The sequence below is a fragment of the Colobus angolensis genome, unplaced genomic scaffold (assembly GCF_000951035.1).
Source record: "Colobus angolensis palliatus isolate OR3802 unplaced genomic scaffold, Cang.pa_1.0 Scaffold29, whole genome shotgun sequence".
Taxonomy (NCBI): domain Eukaryota; kingdom Metazoa; phylum Chordata; class Mammalia; order Primates; family Cercopithecidae; genus Colobus; species Colobus angolensis.
In genome coordinates, this window is record NW_012116154.1 from 7,385,559 (window position 1) to 7,387,516 (window position 1,958).

The following is a 1,958-nucleotide window of genomic DNA, read 5'->3' on the forward strand; positions in this document are numbered from 1 at the left end:
AAAAAAAGAAAAATACCCTGCATGCTGAAGTATTTAAGGGAAATTGCTGAGATGTTTGCAATTTACATTACATGGATAGAAATAAGATGAATTCATGAATAAAGGAAGGGATAAATGAATCAATAACATAATTAAGGATGTATAGTCAAATTTTAATATGGGTAGTGAATTTTGGGGTGTTCATTAAGAAGTTCTTTCAAATTTGCTGCAAGTTCAAATGTTTGCATAATAAAGGTTTGAAAGAAAATAATACAGCATTAGAAATGCATATAATTTATTCATTATCTTTAGCAATTTTTATGTCAATAAAAGTATTCAGGACTGAATTAAATTCTATTTAATTTCAAAACTGTAGCTACTGTTCATAATACTGAAAACTGTTTTCTGCATGTGTTGCTTTAGAACTCAATTAACATTGATTTGTCCACTGCTGCAGACTATATTAACACGAACAACTTAGAATAAATTTGGGTTTGCTCTTTATGAATAAGTTTGATAATTTGCTGCTTCCATTCCTACTTCCTTTCCAATGGTTTCTAATTAAAAGCTATTAATGTTTGTGTTTACTGACAATTTTACTTTTATATTCCTATTCAAATTACCATATTGCTGATATGTATATTTTTCCTAATAAATGTCACATTTTATTGTTTGTTATTTCTATTTACAAGTTTAATGACTTTACTTGGATGTTCACCATTTAACTTTCAGAAAATGTTCATAGTTCATAAATGTAACTTGCTCTGTTTTTCAGGTATGAACTGTCCTAACAGCCAGCACTAGAGCAGTGGCCGAGAAAATGGTTTGTTACTTTAAAGGCGTCAGAAGAACATATGAAAAATACTTTGTGACTATTTTTATTTTTAAAAGGCTTTGTTAATATTTAACATATAGATTGGCTAGGACATGCTCTGTTGGTCTTCATCAAACAGTCACATGTGGCAAACAGCATTTGAATTGCCTGAAGAAAGAGTGAAGGCTAGAAGATTTGAACAAACAAGTACTTTGTGGGAATATTCAGTTGTATGAAAGTACCTATATTTCCAATATGCCCCATTTTATGGTATTCCACTTCAGCAATGAAAGAAATAAATAACTACTTTTATGTGATCTTCTAGAAAAAAAAAGTATAAGGAAGAAAATAAGTTTTCAATACTGCCTTTAATAAAATCAGTGCTTTCTTGAAACACTTATTTAAATAAAACTGCTCACAAAGCAGCTTTTTAGATTCGAATGAAAAGAGAATGCCAGCGTGAAAGAATGCCACACATGAAAATCCTTCTGTTCTTATTCAGAGACACACATTGCAGTGTAATATGTTTTTCTGGGTTTCTGTGCTTTAGTTTGGAATACCCTTATTTTGCAAGAAAATTCCCAAAAACTGCTGCAAGAGTTACTTTCGTACTAATTTTATACTACTTGGCTAAACCTAAAGGTAAAACACTACCAGACATGCGTTTCAGATGACATGGTTTTGACTTTCTGGCTGAAAATACACTGCTTAGACACTGGCTGCAGATGCTCTGTGCCAAAATATGCTGTATGTATTTAGAATACAAAGCATTTGAATAATTACATTGTTGTGGTTAGAATTATTAAAGAAAGATTCTTCTAAAATATGGTAAAATCTTGTCAATACGTAACCAAGTTTAAGAGACTCCTTCCTAGCCGTGAAAACCAAGTCTTCAGTCATCATGCAACTTTCAAAACCTCTTTCTATTGAAGCTTTCATAAAGTCCACACTAAACAAATCTGGGTTAACAAATACATCAATAAGTAAAAAACTAACATAAAAATAACTTACAGTTTTAAATACGATGCCTTCTCTCCATTAAGATTATTTTATTTTATTTTATTTTTTATTTTTTTGAGACGGAGTCTTGCTCTGTCACCCAGGCTGGAGTGCAGTGGCCGGATCTCAGCTCACTGCAAGCTCCGCCTCCCGGGTTCACGCCATT